At 37.9% G+C, this 23,138-nt stretch overlaps 1 long non-coding RNA gene across 4 annotated transcripts in view; it reads right to left on the bottom strand.

Annotated features, from left to right (window-relative positions):
• LOC136165528 (uncharacterized) overlaps positions 1 to 16,714 on the bottom strand; it is a 274,130-nt gene extending 257,416 nt beyond the window's left edge. The window contains exons 1-2 of one of the 4 annotated variants that reach the window (XR_010662544.1): positions 16,300 to 16,714; positions 14,349 to 14,479 (exon numbers count right to left, since the gene is read on the bottom strand). This is a non-coding gene — a long non-coding RNA (uncharacterized lncRNA). Of the gene's footprint in view, positions 1 to 7,330; positions 7,430 to 14,348; positions 14,480 to 16,299 lie in introns of all 4 variants that reach the window. The other 3 variants (XR_010662546.1, XR_010662548.1, XR_010662545.1) reach the window with 3 other exon arrangements.
• Positions 16,715 to 23,138: the final 6,424 nt, after the last annotated feature.

The raw sequence follows: 23,138 nt of genomic DNA, 5'->3' as shown, positions 1-23,138 counted from the left end.
CGAGAGCCTCACCTCAAGCTCAGAAAAAAGGAGACTGTGGGCCCTAGGACGATCCTCCATTCCAGACCCAAAACCGTCGCACCATCCGGCAGGAAGTAGCCAGAGAGATAAGGCGCCCTTCTCCCCCACCCCCGCCTTTTTTTTTTATGATTTCAGGGTCTGGAATGAAGGAGTCTTTTGGGCCTAGAAAAGAGAGCAACAGTCTCAAAGGCCCCTTGCTGAATCATCTAACTTTGGAGAAAACAAAGCATAATTTTAGTTCCATCCTTATGCTCCAGGCCAGTTGCATCTATCTGGGACTTATCACCCCCTGTCCGGAAACCTACCACCCCCTACACCCGCCCAGAAGACTTATCACCCTCTGCCCAACTATAGAGTGTCATCTCAACAAAAGAATACTTAAAATATCCCGCCTGATTGACGTTTCCCTTATTGCTTCCACAAACCTCCCTATAAGTATGAAGCCTCCCTGATCCCTCTCGGTGCTCAGCCTTGTCGTTAGGCCGACTGTCGCCCCTCCTTGCCTGAACAAAGGCAACCTACTTCTGTTGAGGTCGGCTCTCCTTTTCTGCCTGGCCGGAACTATGCCTTACAGATGTCACTGAGGGTGGTGCTTTCTGGAGATCTTTAGCGCAGCCATGGCCTGTATTGGAACGTCTTCCTCTTAGGGCTTTTGTTGTTTCCATTTTGAATGTCGGGGGCCCCCTTGGGTCGAATTTTCCGAGGAAAAAGTTTGTTGGATCCACCTGGGGAAATACAAGCATATCCTTTTCCCTGTAAGATTAGTTTCCCAGATTTCCATTGTTTCATTAACCCGTCTTGGTACCAAATGGGCAGGGGAAGAGACGTGTCCTTCAGTTCCTCGAAATGCCTTTCTACCCTGGTTAAAATATTTCCCTGTGGCAGGTTTAAAAACTTTAAAACGAATAAAGCTGTATTAACAATAGTGATGGGTTGAGAAAATATCTTATGTTGGAATCTAGTAAAGTCTGCTCTGGATAAGGAAGACAGCAGTGTTCCTGTGTATTCCCCTTTCTTTAAGTTCTTTTTATTTGTAACTTTAGTGTGTGAGGTGCTCGTTCGACTATGTCTCGTGTCTGTGGATTATAAGGAACACTTATAATATGTTTAATAGAAAAAGATTGTAAAAATTGTTTAAAGTATCTAGAAATATAGGCAGGGCCAGTGTCTGTTTTAATAGAACTAGGAGTTTATGGTGGAGGTTTCTGTATCTAGTAAAACAAAAACTGAATATTTAGCACCAGAGACTCTATTAATCGGGTAAGGATATAAGCAAATAACTTGAATAAGAGCATATAATTTATTTTGTTGAGCAGAATGAAATTTAGTGTAAAAGACTTTGTATTTTTTAAGAGGCCAGAAAGAAAGAAGTTTTGGCATTTTTAGTCCCATAAGAATCACCTGGGCCACTTACTGGATTTCATTTTGTTATCTAGTGCCTAGCACAGTTTCTAGGACAGAGTTGGAAATTAATAAATGTGTACATTCCTGGTATTATAGTCTAAAACTTGCAACACTAATAGTTGCAAACTTAAATGACCCTAATGGTTGTAGAATTTTCTTGCATCTACAAAAGACAGTCCTAGCTGACTGGGCTTAGGAATTTTTCTTCATCTACTTGGGACTTCTTTCCTCCTATCCCTCACTGTCAGATCCCTTGTGCTACCTGACTGTATCTATCCACAGTCTACACACCTAGTTTCTTCTTTGGCTCCAACGCAAAGGCAGAGGCTAGGAGTGAGAAGGTAATCCCCTGTGGCTACATCCCCACAGTAACACCCCCATAGGCCCCATCCTGCTCCTCACCTGAAAGCCCCTGCCATAGCTCCTGGGATGAAATGCCCCGGGTAGCCTTCCTACCTGAAGAAGGAAGAGGAACAAATACTGAGTCTAGATTTCACTTGGAAATTCAGATGATTAATGTGGGTCAGTCCTAGTCTACAGTTCATTGGAACACAGGGACATTTAGAGAAAACATTTGTGGGAGCTTAAAACTGGATTAGTTTTCCTGTTTGTTCATTATTTTTCTCATTATTATGAGTGTTAAAAAAAACCAAAAAAACCACCCAAACTTGAAATTTCACCAATGCTGGATTGTATTGAGGAGGGGAGAACTCACAAGTGCATACTCAATTTGACAGGAACCTGGGGAGTAAGGGAAGAGAATCAAGTGGGCTAGGGCCTGTGGGGAGAAACGTGCAGCTGGGGGCCGGCGGAGACCAAGTACACACAGCCTCCCAAAATGACGGTCTCAAGGGGACAGCACTCATTCTCAGCCGTTCAGGTTCTCTGCGTCTTAAGAAACTCACAACTTTGTCACTTTTAAGATAAATGATGAATGAAAATGGTAAGGGTGGCAGAGATGCAAAGCGGGGCCTGGAATGAAAGGTAACATAAACAGCACAGAAAGCAAGGGCACAGCTACACCAAGATGGAGACTCAGTGTGTGCTTCTTGCTTGTGGCACGACTACAGCTATCCAGGTTCACATGAGATGGCTCAGCATGATGCAACTTACAAATACCACATGTGCAAAATGAACCTAGAAACCAAAGAGAAACCATCACATGAAAAATGGGGGCCACAGAGGCAGGTTCTGTAAGGTTCAGAGTATGTGAGAATACATACTGAGAGTAATCCTTCCAAAATTAATGGAATGCTTTCTAACATAAATTAGAGAATAATGCTTTTTCCATTATTGACGAGTTTCAGAGATACCAAACACACTGCTTATCATGAAAATCCAGTAAAGTACGGATGACCATGAAGATAAATGAGAATCTTAATAATAATTCATTCCTGTGTCCATCAGAAGTGACTGAGTTCAAAAATAATTACAAAGCTCCACATCATCACATCTCAAAACGATTCAAATTACCCTCCCACCAACTGTCACCCAGAGTCTACCTTGACAATATTGGCAGGAGTGGCCCATTTATTTATTTATTTTCACCCATCTCTGGCTAAGATTTTAAAAACCCAAGTTAGGCTATAAAAGGGTAGCAGTTTCTGTCACTTAGGACATTGTCTTCTCTTGAAACCAGTCACTTGCTACAAGGAAGAAACAGATGGTAATAGAAGTTAGTGACCTTATATCCTAATTCAACAATGACAAAAAATCTTCAGGATTCTTCTATGGCATTAAGAAACATTTTTATCTTACCGAGTTCATTCATTGCATGTCTATGCTCTTCATCAAATGAAAGTTTCATTAGAACACACACAGCAGGACAGATCTGATGTTCAACAGGAGCTGGCACTGAAAAATAAAGTTGACATAAACCATAATGCTTTCTTTTCTCAAAGTAGTGATGTTTATTATACCTAAAAAATACTGAGTTTGCAGATATACTTCTCATGCATGGTAGCTTAGTGAATCAACAAGTATTTGCTGAAGAGATGAATAACTACTATACACATGGAAAGGAAAATACAGGTAAAGGGCTTTCCTTGGTTCTGTAAAAATGTTTACCCCTCACCAGCCTTTCACCAAGTCTGCTGGACTAACTCCCATGTAGGTTTATGCTATAATTCAACTAATAACTTAAAAATTATACTGGTTATTTGAAATAATAAAAACATTTTGGTATAAAACTATTTATTTATAATTTATATTTTCAAAGCTGAAAGGCACATGGCTGTATAGAAATGTATAGAGAAACCTAGTGCAACTCTAGTAGAGAAAGTTTATTATATAGACACCAGATAGTAAATAAAAATTTAAAGGAAAAGTGTCTAAGAAAATGTACTTACACATTTAGTGCTATACATAAAGTTTCAAAACTGTTACTTGAAATAAAAATTGAAAAACCAAGTCTATTTTTCAGAAGTAATAGTATTTATTCTATTTAACTTGTCTGAGAACAGGTATTAAGAGCACACAATACAAGTCATTACATAATTGTGGACAGCCAAAGGAAACAATCCAGAAAGATAATGTTCTCCCAGTAAAGCAACTTATTAATTCTCCCTAGCCCTAGGACAAACAGAAAGGACATTTCTGCTATATTCTTACTGTTGAAAATTTTTTAATTTTAAATAAATTCACCTTTATACCTAACCCTAAGAGAAATCTACTAAATCTTTATAGATCAAGTTCTCATCATCAGTCTTTCTCCTGCTCCCCCAATCAAGATACTGACTCGATAGTCCTTTGCTGTGTGTATGTCTATGTGTGGGTTCTTACCAGGTGAAAGGAGGTCTTCCCTTATATACTTACTGCTTTTGGTTCTTCCTATAGGAATGAAGTAACTTATCTCCTCAAGGGTCCCAACTCCCATGATCCCTGCTCCTGGGGGAGAGGGTTTCTCCCTGAGAAAAGAGCTGGGTGGCTGATCACCCCAGCAGCTGGGGCCCCAAGGCCTGAAGACAGGCAGTGAAGTGGGAAGGACACTGGGCTGAGGGTCAGGGGGTCTGGCCTCTGGCCCTGGATCCCCCACCCACTACCTGTGAAGCCACAGGCAAGTCTTTTGGCCTCTCTGAACCTCAGTCTCTTCATCTGTAAAATGAAGATGATAATATCTTCTCTTCCTACTTCACAAGGCTGTTCTAAGGATCAAATAACAGATATAACACAGCTCTGCATCCACTGAGTAAAGCGATATGCAAATATAAGAGAATGGCTTGGTCACTCACAGCTGAAGGAACTTACGTAAAGTCACTTTCCTGAGCTTAATCTCAAGAGAAGGAGAACATAATCGCTCAAGTTCTTTCTAGATCAACTATGCTATGACTGTTTAAGTCTACTTTGATTTTCTGTTATTTTCTGGTTGTACTGTAGTGCACACAACATTTCCCTTTGCTAACTTTTTTTCCTAGGGAAATAGAGAAATTAAGCTTTAAACTATGTGAGCGGTGCAGGTGGCTAATATGAATTTCCCACTCTGATTCATAAAGACACCGTCCTAATTAAAAAACTTTTCATTTCAAAAACTTTTACATTTGCTTTGTCACATGCACCATATGGAACATACTTGGATTTTTGTCCTGGTCCATGCCTTGTTCATGGGCTTCTTGCCACTCCCAACAGGTTTCACAGTAAGCTCGTATCTGTTCCAAAAGATGAAGGACTCGGATTTCACGCCTGCCTCTCTTGTCATCAGGCTGTGAGTGAATGATGTTGTGGAGTGCTGCACTGGCCCTGGCCAGAGCCTCTTTACCGCCCCAGGAATTGCTCAACAACACAGAGTCTTTGTCATTGCCATGTAAAAGCTGGATGAGGAGAGGAAGACATCCAGACTGTCGCATGGATATACAGCTGTCTTGGGAGCTAGACATAGCTAGCAAAGTTCACGACATATCATCCTTATCATGAGTACCAAGCATTGACAACAATGAATACACCATTTCCACCTGTGGGCCAAATGAGTTTAGAAACAAAATTATGACTTTAATAGCCAAAAGCCAACACCAATGAAGTGATGAATGGGATATTAGCTGTAACTCAAACAAAAACAGAAACAAAAACAAAAATCTCTTTCCAGGATGAAGTAATGAGCGTTATTTCAAAATCCATATTGCTATAATCATTATCACCATCTTCTTTATGAGTAAATATTAGTAGTGGTAGTATATAGTCATAAGGAGACAGTAGGTTCTTGCATACCTAAACTGCTATTATCTGGATCAGTGGGTGAAAATCTGTTATCATAATGAAAGACAATCAACTGATTTTTCTCTTTCTCACATCTCCCCCACCCACCACACACACACACACCTACCAACACATACAGAGCAAGAAATGTGGTTTATCTAAAATTCTTTACACAATTAAAAATTTTACTTTTTAAAATCTACAACCATAATCAGTAAAGAGAAAATGTTTTTTAGCAATTACTATTTACTAAATAAGTACTGGTTCTAAGCAATTGCTAACCGTCACCAGATTATAATATTGTTAAAATTATGATATCTCCCTTATACATGTAAAAGTATTTTGTCATAAAGGGATCATATAGGGATGATCCCTGATCATATAGAGATACAAAGTCAATATTCTTATTTAATTTTTTTTAAGCAGCTGGTAAGCATCATTACTCCCTTCCTGTAAATTCCAAGAATTTACTCAGAAGCAGATCAGAAACAGGAAATAGCACCCAGTCATCCTGTCCTGTGATCAACCGCATTTTTTAAAAGCAAGAGCTACTGTGTGAAAGTTGAGGCTATTATAGAAATGCATCATATCTATAAATTAGTGGTTCCAAACCAGGGGCAACTTTAGCCACCTTGAGACTCTTCTGGTAATGTCCTACTATTTGCAAGTGAACTGTGTGACACAAGCAGGTTACCAGAGTTCTCTGAGGTCCAGCTGTCTCAGCTGCCAAACGGAGTAATTTACCTAATAGGGTTTTCTTTGTGAAGATTAACTAAAGTCACACATGTATACAGGACAGTAGCTGGCATTCAAATATGTAGTAAGGTCTTAATATTATCATGCAAAAATCACTCCAAAAGGAAATGGTATTCAAGCTGCCAGTTTTCAAGCAATAGTACTCTTATATATTAAAGGTTTTCTTTACAGTAAAAACTACTCATGTTGGACAGACTGGGGTGGAATTCTAATTTAATTACCATCTTTTTGGCTTTAGTATTCTCACTTAAAAGAGGGGCAAGAATAATACATTCAAAGGGTTTTGGAAAAGATCAGAGATAGTTTACGTACAAGTCTTAGCAGTTACTGGCATATTAGTGATCCCAAGTAGTAACTATTGTGAGTTACTAAAAGGATTAAGTTTTATATTAATAATATCACTGCTACTCTAAAATTCATTTCTTATATCGACATTAGTTATGTAATGCTTTTCCTCAGAGCCATTATATTACTAAAGTAAAGAAAGAGTATGTAGAATATGCTATGAAAACAAGGAAGTATTTAGATGTAATGGAAAATATACTGTTTAAAAAATAGTCCCCGTGCTCCAAATGTAGTGCTTCAAAGGAGGCAGACACAGACTGCATGGGCAGACGCGAGGGCCCTGGGTCAGAAAACGCTCTGTAAAGAAGGAAAGCCCAAGAAGAGCTCTGCAGGCTGGCGAGGACCCTGAGGGTCACTGTGCAGCAGGGTGGGAAGTGGAGGGCTGCACCACTGCAGCCAGGGCAGCCAGGCAGAAAGTCATGGGGAGGGGAGAGCTCAGGGGGGCGAGCCAGCTGTGGGCTGCACCTCAGGATGCTTGCAGAGACCTGGCTGTCATTTCTTTAAGAGACTGCGATGATGGAAACAAAAGAATACTTAAGCCAAAATTAAAAGAAGCATGAAGAATGTTTTAGTAGAGCACTCAGAGTTCTAGCGACAAGACTCTATAATCCGTTACCTTGGTTCCCAGATGACTGGTCAGCCTTCAAGGAGCTTAATGTGTGCTACTAGAGCTCAAAACACTGGCTGTTTCATGATCTATTCGTGTACTTGACCCCTAGAAATTAAGCAAATTATAGACAGTATAATGTAGATTATAGATAAATATAGCTAGCTTCATGCTAAGATAGTCCAAATGAACTGTCTTTAGGGTAAATAGCTAAATATACCATTAAAGTGTGAACATTTATAACTGCTCAAAATGAGTATTTTTATCTATAAACTTGAGTAGAATTTAGAGAAAGTAGGAAGGAGGAAAGGAGGGGAAAAAAAAGGAGGAAAAAAAAAAACTGTTGTAAAAGACAAAGTACAATGTAGAAGAAACCAAACACTGAAGACATTCTAAGAGTAATATTCTTTCCCAAATCAAAAGGCATGAAACCATATTCAGCTAAATATACACTGGCTGGAAGAAAGCCCCATTGAGTGATGAAATGCTTCCCAAGGCCCACTAGACTTCACACTCCAGGATGTCTGGCTCTAGGTGAGTGACCACACCATCATGGTCATCTGGGTCATGAAGGTCTTTTTTGTGCACTTCTTCTGTGTATTCTTGCCACCTCTTCTTAGCATCTTCTGCTTGTTATGTCCATACCATTTCTGTCCTTTCTTGGTGCAATGCTAGTCTGTAGGAATATAAGTGAGTAAGACACCCCCACCCTCGCTGCATATGGAGCCTGGACAGGTTGCTCAACATGTAAACACACAGTGCCGTGACGAGCGCAGGTGTGCAGACAGGAGTGGCGGGCACTCAGCTCGGGATTGTAGAGTAAAGGGCTGTCTGACTGTGAACGACAGAGAGGTGTCTCCTTAAAAAAGAGGAGGGTCAGCCACACAGCAGCTCAGATGAGGCAGAGGCCCTAAGCACAGGTCACAAAGAATGTGTACGTGTGTGTGTGCCTGTGAGAGAGAGAGAGAGAGAGAGAGAGAGAGAGAGAGAGAGAGAGAGAGAGAGAGAGAGAGACAGAGAAACTGACTCACTTGGAGATTAAGAGCTTCTTCTGATTGCAATAAGGAGGATGGAGTTGAGGGACCAAGACTCAAGATAAAGAGAGCAGGTGGGAGACTTTTAAGGAAATTTTGGCAAAGGGCTGCTTTTGATCTACAGGAGGAAATGAATGACTCCTTATGCTGAAGCAAGCATACTGTCTTTAAGGATATCTAAATACTTTGACTGTTTCTGGTAGTGAGGATGTAACACAACCCATAAGGAGCCTTGTCTTCTAGAATTCACCACCTTGTGAACTACTCCTGTGGTTAAGTGTAGGCCAGATTTTGTGTAAGGCTTTTAGCGAACAGACTGCTATAGATATGATGAGAAGTCACTTTCAAGATAAGTTTACAAAAACTGTGGCTTCCATCCTGGACACCCTCTCTTGTTCTTCTCTGAGGGATTGCCAGATACTACACTATGAACTGCTCTTTGCAGAGGCCTTGGTGGCAAGAAATGATACCACTGGCCGACAGCCTGGACATCTCAGGCCTGCTAACAGTCATATGGTGAGTTTAGAAGCAGATCCTCCCCTCATCAAATCTTGAAATGACTGTGGCCCCAGCCAACATGGCGACTGCAGCCTATGAGAGACCCTGAACCAGAGGCACTCAGCTAAGCTGCACCAGGATTCCTGACCTACAAAGACAATAAATGGTTGCTGATTTAAGCTGCTAAATTTGTCAGGCAGCAATAGATAACTAACATATTGTTTGAAACAGAAGAGAAACAAGAGGTTACATTACAAAGCAAGGAAAAACCCATGTCTACGATGAAACATGTTCTGACATTCATTTCAGTGTAGACATCAATCACCTTTAAGCTTCAGACTTAGTATCTTTCTATATAGATTCTTGATTTTGGGACACTCTCCACTCTGCTCTCCCAAACTCTCTAGCTAGAAACCTAGATGGATTTATTATAAGGAGATTCCAAGAGAACATTCCCATACCCATACTACCTATAAGCCAGAACTTGAGTCTTGAGAATCTTTCCTGGGCCTTTTTATTATGATTAAGTCTGCACCAACATCCTTCAGAGGGACCAGAGAAGCAGTAACCTGTAAGAAATGGTTATCGTTGTTCGGTCGCTAAGCCAAGTCTGACTCTCTGTGACCCCATGGACTGCAGCATGCCAAGCTGTCCTTCACTATCTCCTGGAGTTTACTCAAACTCATGTCCTTTGAGTTGGTGATGCCATCCAACAATCTCATCCTCCTTTGCCCCCTTCTCCTCTTGCGCTCAATCTTTCCCAGCATCAGGGTCTTTTTCAATGATTTGCCTCTTTGCATCAGGTGGCCAAAGTATTGGAGCTTCTGGATCAGTTCTTCCAATGAATATTCAGGGTTGATTTCATTTACTATTGACTGGTTTGATCTCCCTGTAGTCCATGGGACTCTCAAGAGTCCTCTCCAACACCACAGTTCAAAAGCATCAATTCTTCACTGCTCAGCCTTCTTTACAGTCCAAATCTCTCATCCGTATATGACTACTAGAAAAACCATAGCTTTGACTATATGAACCTTTGTCAGCAAAGTGACGCCTCTGCTTTTTAATATGCTGTCTAGGTTGGTCATAGCTTTTCACCCAAGGAGCAAGTGTCTTTTAATTTCATGGCTGCAGTCACCATTCGCAGTGATTCTGGAACCCAAGAAAATAACATCTGCCACTGTTCCCACTTTTCCCATCGACTTGCCATGAAATGATAAGACAGGATGCCATGATCTTCATTCTTTGAATGTTGAATTTTAAGCCAGCCTTTTCACTCTCCTCTTTCACCCTCATCAAGCGGTTCTTTAGTTCCTCTTCACTTTCAGCCATTAGAGTGGTATCATCTGCATATCTGAGGTTGCTGATATTCCTTCCAACAATCCTGATTCCAGCTTGTGAGTCTCCTAGCTTGGCATTTCTCATGATGTACTCTGCATATGAGTTAAATAAGCAGGGTGACAATATACAGCCTTGATGTACTCCTTTCTAGATTTTTAACCAGTCTGTTGTTTCATGTCTGGTTCTAACTGTTGCTTCTGACCTGCATCTCCTTTTCAACACACATTAGAATCAAGCACTTCTCTATCTTCTGGTCCTCCTTTATCCACCTTTCAATATCCACTGCCATCAGAGGCACTCAAATGTGTGCCGAGGGGCCCAAGAAGGACTATGCCTGGCAGTTCAATCAGTACAGCTGGGACACAGTCAATTTCAACTACACTTGCTGGGTACAAATCCCTCTTCTATTATCTACTTGCTCACTTTAGGAAGGGACTCAAAAAACAGTATTTTTCTGAGAAAACAAAACAAAACAAAGTGACTCTAAGAAGTTCACCATAAAGGTAGCAACAGTCTCCAACTCTCTGTGAAACTGTGTAAGAGGGAGAAGAAGCAAAAGAAGCAAGCACCCTCCTCACCTTGCCTTTTTTCATACAGATGGTACACGGAAGTGGCCCAACAGTAGATGAGAAGTTTCTCTTTATTAAAGTACTACAGCTAATTCTACAACCCTTAGTGAATTAATAAAGGTAGACATTAAGTATAAATGCTGTGAATATCACAAAAAGATGTTATGTGCTTTCTGGTGGAAGACCACTATGCTACCTATGAAAGTCTCAGGCATAGAATGAGGGCCTGAGACCAAATCTGATCACATTGCTAGACCCAATACCAATTTACAGGGAATACAGAAGACAGAGAGATAGGTCAAACTTCACCATGCAGATGTTCCTAGCAAAATTCAGACTATGGAAAACTTGAGAAGACAAATAACTTTGGTTATTCAATAAATATACAGCAAAAATCTAAGAGACAAAGAAGAAATCTATAGATTAAAAGAAACTTCAAAGACACACTAACCAATCTCTGTGCATGAACTTTATCTGGCCCTTGTGTCAAATAAATTTAAAAATTATGACATTTACGAAGCAACTGCAAATTTGAAATCTGATGCTACCGAGGAACTACTGTTAGTTTCTTTGGGAGTGTAATAATGGCATAATAGTTATGTATTCTAGGTGTCCTCTGGCTGCAGGACTGCTTTAGCAATTCTGGGCCTTTTGTAGTTCCACAGAAATTTTAGTATTATTTGTTCTAGTTCTGTGAAAAATGTCATAGGCATCTTGACAGGAATTGCATTAAATCTGCAGAGTGCTTTGGGACTTCGGACAATACTACCAAGCTACAGTAATCAAAACAGCATGGCATTTGTACAGAAACATGACAGATAGACACACAGACCAAAAGAACAGGATAGAGAACCCAGAAGTAAACCCACATACCTACAGTCAGTTAATCCTTGACAAAGGAGATAAGAACACACAACGGAGAAGAGACGGTCTTTTCAGCCAGTGACACTAGGAAAGCTGGACAGCTACATGTAAATCAGTGAAGTCAGCACACACCCTCACACCATAAACAAACAAGCCCCCAAAATCCCTCAAATTGTTTTAAAGACATAAGTATAAGACATGATACCATAAAACTTCTGGAAGAAAACATAGGCAAAATAGTCTCATAGTCTCAAATTATAGCAATATTTTCTTAGATCAGTCTCCCAAGGGAAAACAAATAAAAGCAAAAATAAATAAATGGGACCTAGTCAAACTTAAAAGATTTTTTTCCAGTAAAGAAAACTATCAACAAAACAGAAACACAGCCTACAGACTGGGAGAAAATATTTGATTGACAGTCAATATCCAAAATGTACAAACAGCTCATACAACTCAGTATCAAAAAAATAAAAATAAAAAATAAAAGCAACAAAAATCAAAGGATGGACAGAAGACCTAAACAGACATTCCTTCAAAAGGCATACAGATAGCCAACAAATCACGAAAAGATGCTCAACATCACTGATCACTGAGAAATTCAAATTAAAAATGGCCACCATCAAAGCAAAAAGTCTGGAGAGCATGTGGAGAAAAGGAAATCCTTCTACACTGTTCGTGGGAATATAAATTGGTACAGCCACAATGAAAACCGGTATGGAGGTTTCTTAAAAAACTAAAAATAGAGTTACCACATGATCCAGCAATCTCACTCCTGGGCATAAATCCAAAAAAGATGAAAACTCTAATCTGAAAAGATAAATGCACCCAAATGTTCACAGCAACACTATTTATATTAACCAAGACATGGAAAGAACCCAAGTACCCATCAACAGATGATGGTTTTAAGAAGATACAATGGTTTAAGAAGTCACAAAAAAGAATGAAATACTGCCACTTGCAGCACCATGGATGGAGCTAGAGAATGCCATACTAAGTGAGGGAGTCAGACAAAGACAGACATTATATGAGATCACTTATATGTACAGTCTAAAAAATAATACAACTATATCTACACACAAAACAGAAATAGACTCACAGACACAGAAAACAAACTTACGGTTACCACAGATGACAGAGAAGGACAAATTAAAGGTATGGGATCAACAGATATAAATAATCCAAAAAATATGTATATGTTACTGAATCACTTTGCTGTAGAGCTAAAACTAACACAATAATGTAAATCAACTGTATTTTCAATTTAAAAGAAAGTATTCTTAGACACAGAAAACAAACTTATAGTTATTAAAGGGGAAATGGGAGGAGGGATAAATTAGGAGTATGGGATTAACAGATACATACACTTTGATATATATAAAATAAACAAGGATTTACTTTATAGTATGTGCATGTGTGCATGCTAAGTCGCTTCAGTCACATCCAACTCTTTGTGACCCTATGGACCATAGCCCACCAGGCTCCTCTGTCCGTGGGATTCTCTAAGCAACAACACTGAAGTGGGTTGCCATGCCCTCGAGATCTACCCAACCCAGGGATCAAACCCGCAGCTCTTTTGTCTCCTGCACTGGCAGGCAAGTTCTTTACCACTAGCACCACCTGGGAAGCCCTAGGGAATTTTATTCAATATCTTGTAATAACCTAAAACGGAAAAGAATTGGAAAAATACAATATAACTGAATCACTTTGCTGTATACCTGAAACTAACAATGTTAGGAATCAACTACATTTCAATTAAAAAAATGTTATATTCTGTAAATACACAGTGAAGTATTTAATATTTAAGCAAAAAATGATGATGTCTGGGATCTTTTCCAAAAATAAAATCAGAGGACAAAGTATATAGGGTACCTGCAGATTACTCTATTACTCTGTTTGCCTCTGTATATATTTGAAATTTTCCATAATAACAGGCTTAAAAACATATTATTGGCAGTGGAAAAGGTTCTCCTACCATTTCATCTCTTTCCCAGTCTTGTTTGAACTTCATCACTACTTACCGGTTGTCTCACTAGAGATCTGGTTCTAAACATTAAATGGAAAAGCTGAGATCGATTCATAAATGAATTACACATAAAGTTATATACTAAGCAAGTAGGGATCTAGCCCATATAATTTATTTCTAGCTTTCTCTTTTCATTTAACATTCAAGGGAGATTAATCACAGATCAAAAATCCCTCTTTCTAGAAGGGATGTTAGTTATCCCTTCCAACCTACATATATTCATTGCTATTATCTACTATTTATTTATCAGGGACTGTGGGGATATAAAAATGAATAAAACTGGAAAGAATCTTTGTCTTTCTGGAGCTTACAATTTAGTAGGGAGAACAGAAATAACCACATAAATAAATATAAAACTGCAAATGTGGTCTTCAAGGTGAGAAGAACAAGCGAGGACAGCCTGTAATGGGATGTGAACAGTTCAAGCCTCTTGAGAGAAATCACGCTAAAGTTCAGACACACACAAACTGCTGTTAACTGAGTGAAGTGGGATGAGAAGGCACAAGAGGGAACGGGCAGATGGTGTGCAGGCTGCAGCAGAGGAAGCCGTCAAGGGGAAGTCCTGAAGGGCCAGCGTGGCAGGCGTGCTGAGAGCAAAGGGTGACAGACCGCTGGCAAGTTTAGGCAGGAGCCAGGTTATACAGGTCGTAGTAAGGCTTGTCTTTTTCTGAGAATCAATGGATGCCAACAAAGGATTTTACCAAGAGGGTGATTTACTCGTGAAAGATCATTCTGGCAGAGTGGCTGTGGGCAGGAAACCAGGTGAGGTACAATGAACTTCCTTCCCCAAGGGCACTAGGGCAGGAGCTTGATGGATCATATTACTGTGATTCTGAGAAAGTCAAAGAGATTATTTTCAGTTTTGTTAGTGTCAACTGTTTTGTCTCTGGAGCAAATAACAAAAGAAATGAACAAACCCCAAGAGTCTGACAGGTAAAGGGATTTTGGCATAACTGGATCACAGTCTCACAGACACACCTCTTATCTACATTAAGATCTGGAAGTAGCTGTAGCGTCATTAATGTGATTTTGGTTTTTGTCTTGTAAGTTTGTTATGATTTTATCGCACACTAAAGTCTTACATTTTTAAATGAAGCCTATGGTTCTTTTATGGTTTCCTACTCACTTCATGATTATAAAAACTCTATGCTCATTTCCTTAACTTTTAATATTTCTAACAGTTTTCATTTGGGGGACTTCCCTGGTGATTCAGTGATTAAGAATCTGCCTTCTAATGCAGGGGATGCGAGTTTGACCCCTGGTCTGGGAACTAAGATCCCACATACTGCAAGGCAACTAAGTCCGAGGGCCACGACTTCTGGGCCTGCACGGCGTAACAGAAGATCCCGCATGCCACGACTAAGACACAACATAGGTAAATAAGTAAACTGTTTTTTAAAGTTTTCATCTTTGACATTAAATCTAATATATTCAGAGTTAAATTCTGATATAAGAAATGAGATAAGAATTCAATTAAAAAAATAAATATTGAGCTTATTGGCTAGGTGAGGCTTTAAAGGATATAATAATTGAAATATGACCCCAAAGTATTAATAGTGGGTCTTAATCCTAAAGCAAAAAAAAAAAGATTTTTGTCAAGAAGACAGAACTTCTTTCTACATATGTGTAGGAACACATGATAATCCCAGAGAACTCCCTAAGTAGTAGACAAAGAACCCAAATGTACTATTGGAATATAATTTTTTTTGCCCTAATTTACCATCTGTAGAGTATTATCCAGTACAATGTGGACCAGTAATATTAAAATGAAGTATATTTTTGTTTAAATGTGGTAAATTTAAATATTTAAATTAAGTATGAGACATTTTAAGCTTTAAATTTTAATGAACTAATAGAACAAATAAATAGTATCATTAAAAGTAATCTATAGGCACTAAAGGAATATTTTATATCAACAGTAAGAAAATTTCCTTAAAATCAACTTAGTTGAAACTGTATTTTAAAAAATCATTCATTTAAAACATAAAATATTGCTTGAAAAAATGTGGAGAATACAGAACACTCCAAAGAAAAATACTCATTAGGATACATTCCAATCAAACTCTAATAGAAAACTGATGGCAGCACAACAAGATAATGTTCTACATTTTAAAAAATTGTCTTCCATAATTTTGCTAAAGATGATAATAGTAAATATGACTAGGGTATTTATTTACTTTTATTTTAATGGGCATTAGAATTGTTTATTTAAATGCTAGGTTTCTATAATCCTGGAATACAACTGAAGATGAAAATATTAACTCTTTATGATTTTTTTAAAAAACACAAAAATATCTTAGAATGCCACAGAGAAAGAGCAAATCTATTCAATGCAAGCAGTAATAACTAGGTCAAATCACATATGACCAAAATGCAGCTTAGTATTTATTTTTCAAAGAAACTCTACTCACATTAATCATTTTAGGCTAAAACAGAGACACATACTTTAGAGCTATAAAATATACTTGGAAATTTGAAAGCTTCATAGTTAAATATAATAAAGAAAAATGACATAGCATTTTAGTACTGAATTCTTCTGGAGATATCCATTTAGGAAGGAAACAGGTCATGTGAGAATCATCTCACTCAGTATTTCTTTTAAAATATTTAAATAGTTAACTAGAAAAGAAATTAATAAAATAATCTATTTACCTGACTGCTACCCGCAGTTGCCATGTTGATTTCTGCCACTCCTTGACCTTCATTCTGCCGTTCGGCTTCATGTGAGCCAGCTTCATGCTTGCTCTGAGATGACCTCTGTTAATATGGAGTTAACATCAATACATACAAAAACGGTGCATGCTTTCTCAGCCCACAGCTTTCCTTCTTTCTTGCTCTAAAGCTCTGAAGGCCTCAATGACACAGGTTCACAAAAGCACGGAGCTGCACTCCATAGCCTCCAGCGGGCTGTCAGCTGCCTGTCTCGGTCACAGCAAAGTGAAGTGTGTCCCTCGAACACTAGGGCTGCACAAGACAAAGGGTTTTCTGAGACCCACAGAAACACCATCCTCCACCAGCTGTGCTCACATCACTATCGGGGACATAACCCAACTAGAGCAAATAACTGTCTTTTCCGCAAGGTCACATGGTTCTGGTATTTAATAGAGCTGCAAATATAGCAGTTACTATAGCTTATAAATACCTTCTATGTAAGTATATTTATACTTACACACACATATATTTTTATATATATCTGCTAATAAAAGTAATATGAAACCAACAGATAAGCTCTTAGATTCTAATATGAATAAAACCAAAACCTTTTCTAATGTAACCACCATCTGTTAGGTAAAGTGAAAGGGCAAGATTATATCCAGTAAAAGCAGTAATTTCAAGACAGATTATATCTAGTACAAAGCAGTCACTTCGAAAACTATCACCACAGAATCAAAGAAAGAAAATAATCAAGTATCTTTTATAGAAACAATTACCAGTGTGCCTCCTCTAGGAACATTATAGGCAAAATTAAAAATTACACATTAAAAATTGTGACATAATAATGGAAAACTATGTTACAAAATGGCTTCCACTGGAATTTATTTAAACATAAAGCTTTCCTAGACCATTTAAAATGTGACTTTAAAATAATTTACATATACTATTTCCATCAATAAACAAGTGTAAGTTATACATAGGCAAAAGAGAAGTAGTCCCAATAATTCAGAAACAAGAAAAAACAGTACCTTGGGAAAGTGATACCATAAAATTCAACAAAATCATCTAAAGCAGAGAATACAAAGTCAGTGAAGAGAAAAAATGAATCAACGAGCACTAAATCTACAAAGATTTGACACTGACATCACTGAAGATGTCAATATAAAAGTAATTATTGAGTATGTGCTATGTCAGTTACTTGCAATAGGGCTGGAGAACACAGTACTGACAAACCCAGGCATCGTTCAACGCACTCTTCCAGATTTAGTCTAGTCAGGGATGCTATCAAATAATGAAAGAAACAACAGTAAAGTTAAACACTTCGACAAGCACTCTGAAAAAAGAGCACAAGTTGCTTATAAGGATATATAACAGAGGGACATCAGACATTGTGGGAGTCGGGGGAAGTGCTCTCTTAGGAAGTATTGTTTGGACTGAGATCTAAAATATAAACAGGAGTTCTAGGAAACGGGATATGGCAGAGGATGAAGGAAACAGAGACCACATGCAAAAATTTAGGGAAATAGAGACCATATGCAAAGGAGCTGTGATGGGAGAAACGTGGTTTGCTCTAGGATATCAAAGAATTACAGTGTGAAGAGTAGAACAGAGAGATGGTTAAAAAAAGGAACTTAATGATTTTGTTGAATTTTAGTGTGATTCTCAGATGGCACTCATGCCCCCACATAACCAATACTCTAAAGGAAAAAGGTGCATGTATTCTGATCGTTTAAACTCAAATTTTGAATGGTCTAAGAAGATGGGAAACACAAGAGATCAACTTGCAGACTAAATATTAAAGTAAGTGGGAGATGACAGTCCTTTACACCCAGGGAAGCACTGATGCTTGGAGACAGAGGTCAACCTGAAGGACTGCACGACAGACTGGATACAGTGAGTGGAAGAAGAGATCTGGGGTCACAAACTACTCTTCTGTTTCTTAGCTCACACAGCTGAATAATGGTGGTACCATTCATGGAGACAGATAATACTAAAGGAGAAGGAGGATTTGGAGGATGTGGGGGTCACAAGGAGGACTTAGGAGGAGACCATCATTAGTTGTGCTTTGGTTACGTTGGATTTAAAATGCCTTTAAGACAATTCACCCACTTTAAGTGTACAACTCAATGACATTGAATAAACTTACCAAGAATCACTATATTTCAGTTTTAGACCATTTTCATCATTCTAAAAAGATCCTTCATGCTCATTTATAGGTAATCCCCATTCCCACTCACAGCTCCAAGTAACTATGACTCTGCTCTGTAAACTCGTCTTTTCTGTACGTTTATTGTAAATGGAATATACGGACTTACATGTCTAGCTACTTTTACTCAGTATAATGTTTTTGAGGTTCACCTCAGTTATAGTGTGTGTCAACAATTTGTTCCTTTTAATTGCCGAGTAGTATTACATTGTAACGGTATACATTTTATTTATTGATTTACCAGTTGATACACTTTTGCATTTTTCTACTTTTGGGCTACTGTGAATAATACTTCCATGAATATTCAAATTAAAGTCTCTGTGTGGACATATGTGCTCATTTCTCTTAGATAGCTAGAAGTGGAATTGCTGGGTCATATGGTAACTATACCTTTAATACTTTAGATAACTGCCAAACTTTTCCAAGTGGCTGAACCATTTTACATTCCCATCAGCAACATATGACAGCTTCTATTTATCCACATCCGTACCAATGCTTATTGTTTTCCTCATATTACAGCCATCCTAGTGAGTATAGAGTGATATAGCATTGTGGTTTTCACTTGACTTCCTTAACATCCAATGATGTCGAGCCTATTTTCATGTGCTTATTAGCCATTCCTATGAATTTTTCTGGTGAAATGTGTATTCAAATCTTTAGCCCATTTGTAAGTTGGGTTGTCTCTTTATTAATGAGTTATAAGAGTACTCTGCATGGGATTTTAAAAACTATTTCTCATTGGCTATTTTCTAGAGACTATTAAATCATGCCACAATTTTCCTTATAGCTCCCATCTTTTGGGGCCCCTCCCCCCCAAATGGTATACATTTGTCAGTAAATAACCTATAGAATACAAAAGAAAGTGGTAGGACTGGTTGCCTCATGTACCCTCTTGGAACTTCTGAGATTTGAATCAAGTGCAATAGTTATATCATCTGAGTTATATCCTGCATCTAGATCTTAAACCAGAATTGTTAGCAGGTAGGGCAAAGATAGTGTTATAAGATGCTTCATGGTGGAGAAATTATTTGGCAGACATCTTTTCTTCTCAGTACTGTATGTGAACTAATTTATGAGTATCTGATCCCCAGTTTTCTCCATTTTCTAGCTTCTCCTTCTGATAGTAATAAAGAAACAGCAAACAGTAAAATTAAAAACCTTTCTTTCTTAAATAAGACATGATACCTTCTTTTAGTTTATATTCACTGAATAAATGTAACGACTTAAGGCTATGAAAAATATGGCCATTTTTATAACAAAAAGAAACAAGAATAGACTAGGTTATGGTGGTAGACAGTTGGTCCCAAATCCAATGATATAAATGAAATCTTGAACAGATAAAAAAACACAAACAAGCCCCCAACCTGCAATAAACTTATAATTGTACTGATAATGAGAACTATTATTAACAAATGACAATTTTTCTTAGGAATTTCTAGAGGCCAGAATGTTGGTAACGTTTGGAAATGTACTGACAGTGAGTATATTATACCAGGCAAATGATGACTAAAAGAAGCCCCGTGCAGCAATACTAACAGCAAAGAAGGCTATTTAACACACATGAAAGAGTCAATCAAGTAGAAAAAATAAGTGTAAATATTGATTTAGAAATTAAAAGAAAAAACAACCCTGTTGATGCAGCCAAACAGTAAAAATCATAATACAAGAAAGATGGTGAATAAATGCTGACTATAACTAAAGAAGCTAGAAAAACAACAGCAAACACTCAAAGCAGAAAAAATATATATAAAAAGAAAATATAAATGCAGTGCTGCTCAATAAAAAACAAAAGTTGCCTCTCTAAAAACAGTTTTAAAAATAGAGTATAGTAATTTTGATCAAGGGGAAAAAAAAACAAAACACCACAGATAAACTACCCTGGAAACCCAAAGGGGCCATAATAACCAGAATGCCACATACAGCAATGCCAATGACATTGAAAAAGGAGTAAAGAGATAGTTTTGTTTTATTTTGGAAAGAAAAAAACAGTACTGAAGAGTTAATATTGCAAAAAGGACACAGTCTGTATATTACAAATATTTGGTTCATACTGACTTAAAACATCCAGATTAAACTACTTTTAGCAATATGACTATTACACTGAACTTGACTACTTAGCAAGTACATGTTTCTACATATTTCAAATTCAAATGTACTGAAGCCAAAGCTTCTAAGAGATTTAAAAAGCAAGGCATGCATGACCAGAGTCTTAAAAGACACTGTTTTCAAAATTATACTTTTTGACATTAGAATTAGTTGTCTTCTCTGTGTGTAAATGGGCTTGCACTAAGTTTCTGCCTCCAAACAGAACTGTTCATTATCCGGTCAGATTCTCAGGGCTGGCAGTAAGTGCTGTTGCTGTGGTTTACTTGCCAAGTCATGTCCGACTCTTTTGCAACCCCATGGACGGTAGTCCACCAGGTGTCTCTTTCTACTGGATTTACTAGGGAAGACTACTGGGGTGGGTTGCCATTTCGTTCTCCAGGGAATCTTCCCGACCCAGTGATAGAACCTGCGTCTCCTGGGCTGGCAGGCGGATTCTTTACCATCGAGCTACTTGGGAAGCATGCTGGTGATGAAAGGACACGTCAGATTTGTTTCGCATACAAAAGTTTTCTCTCACTCTAAAAGCTGTGCAGCTACTATAAAAACATTACAAAACTGGCCAAACTAAGAAAACAAGGAGGTATTAGCAGTGGTTACCTGCCTTTTCATATTATTTCTGAAAGACTGTTTGTGCATATTAAAAAATGGGATCAAAGTGTACATACTATTTTGTATCTCATAAACATTTTAAAATATCAACAAGCACTTCATCATGTTTTTAGTAATTATAGTTAGAAAAAAGCACTAGGTTGATATTTCATTCTTTGCATTCTCTTCTTTTTTCCTGTATGATCTGGAATGTGAGTCTCAATCTGGCTGCATATTAGAAACTTTGCATTGGTATATCCCCAAATACTGAGCCAATTTTTCCTAGCAACAATTCTGTATTGTTCAATGAGGACTTTTATTCAACACTTTTTGCTCTTATTGCAGAGAGACAGGTCATCCTGTAGTTGACTTAAGAAGAAATACTTTATTTTCTCTGAGCCTCCCACATGCTATTTTTCCTTATTCAGCAATAGTTCATTTAAGTTCCATGTAGGTTTTCTTTTTATTTACCCATAAACAAAGTGACAAGTGCCCAAATTCAGGGGCTATAAACAGATAGCTGAAGGGATGGTTTTTTATACCCCATCCTTCTGTGTAGTGATCAAAACCAAATTTCAGCTGAAGAGCTGACAAATATGGTTTTAACCCCCTTTTTAATCCTCATTTCCAGAAGTACCTAGTGTAACCAACTCTGGAAACTTTCAGGACTCCACAGTGTAAAATGAGTTGCTTTGTGACCTCCTACTGCTCACTCTGGGGTCAGCTCTCTACCATAATCTAGAAGAATTATTTGTTTATCTGCTTTGCAGTTCTCCAAATTTTATTGTCACCTTCCCTGGTATTTGTGCTTTTTCATTTTACCCTTTTACTGTCATTTTAATGAAGTTTGTAAAGTAAGCACAGATAAATGTATATGATCAACTTTTACTATGGATTACACAAGGAGATAGCTTATTTACAAACTGTTAGTAGCCAAATTATATGTAAACAGATAACTGAAGTAAGGTATCTATTTATGGCTCTATAAGCTTTAATTGCATAAAAGTTATGAAGAAATCATACTAGTATAGATTTTTGAAATCTATACTTAATTTAATGAAAAAGCTTATCAAGTGTCTCAATTCTCTAGAGCATCTATTTCAATGACGCCATGCTAATTATACATATTTTCTTTTCTTAGAACAACCACCTATCATTATAACTACAAACAAAAGAGACAATTCACTAACCTTCGGTTGCTTGGGACTGTAAAAGCTGTCGTATACGAAGTATGTCCTTTTCTATTTGTTGAATTCTGGTTATTCTTCGCTAAAATAAAATAAGTAACCAAGTTAGATCTATTTTTATTAAAAAAAAACATTAGTTTTTAATATTAATTTAACATTAACCATTCTATGGTTACCATTTAAAAGTAGGATTATATCAAATCATTCTTTTTTCTATGCCAAGTCATTCTTATGTGAGAATTAGATACATATACATATACATATTCATATACTGAGGACATCAGTGCATCAGTTCAACTTTTTAACATATCTAACTTTATAAAACAGATCCCTAAATTTAGGAAAACTGCACAAATGCAAGTTATGTATCTACTTGGACCATAAAGAAAGGTGAGGGCTGAAGAACTGATGCTTCTGAACTGTGGTGTTGGAGAAGACTCTTGAGAGTCCAGTGGACCGCAAGGAGATCCAACCAGCCCATCCTAAAGTCCTGAATATTCACTGGAAGGACTAATGCTGAAACTGAAGCTCCAATACTGTGGCCACCTGATGCGAAGAGCCAACTCACTGGAAAAGATCTTGATGCTGAGAAACATTGAAGGCAGAAGGAGAAGGGGACAACAGAGGATAAGATGGTTAGATGGTATCATGGATTTCAATGGACATGAGTTTGAGCAAACTCAGGGAGACAGTGAAGGACAGGAAAGCCTGGCAATGCTGCAGTTCACAGAGTAGCAAAGACCTGGACA

Source organism: Muntiacus reevesi, chromosome 3, assembly GCF_963930625.1.
Source record: "Muntiacus reevesi chromosome 3, mMunRee1.1, whole genome shotgun sequence".
NCBI classification, from domain to species: Eukaryota; Metazoa; Chordata; class Mammalia; order Artiodactyla; family Cervidae; genus Muntiacus; species Muntiacus reevesi.
The sequence above is the reverse complement of the archived record's forward strand: the minus strand, read 5'-3'. Positions and strand labels throughout refer to the sequence as shown.